The sequence below is a fragment of the Arvicanthis niloticus genome, chromosome 26, assembly GCF_011762505.2.
Source record: "Arvicanthis niloticus isolate mArvNil1 chromosome 26, mArvNil1.pat.X, whole genome shotgun sequence".
Taxonomy (NCBI): Eukaryota; Metazoa; Chordata; class Mammalia; order Rodentia; family Muridae; genus Arvicanthis; species Arvicanthis niloticus.
In genome coordinates this window covers 40,085,922-40,086,138 of record NC_133434.1, presented here as the reverse complement: position 1 = coordinate 40,086,138, position 217 = coordinate 40,085,922, and positions in this window count along the sequence as shown.

The window sequence follows — 217 nt, the reverse complement described above, 5'->3', positions numbered from 1 at the left end:
GGGAGAAATAAATTGGAAACTTTATTCATTTATTTATTTTATTGAGTGTATGATGGAAGAGGGAAAATGGGAGGGAAGGAGGGAGGGAAGGAGGGCAATCTTTCCACCTTTGGTTCTGGCCTCTCAATGGGTTTTCAAAGAGCAGTCGGGGAACCCTGCATGGACAGAAAGGGAAACCATGTCAAGAAAGCAAGCAAGAAGGAAGGAAGGAAGGAAG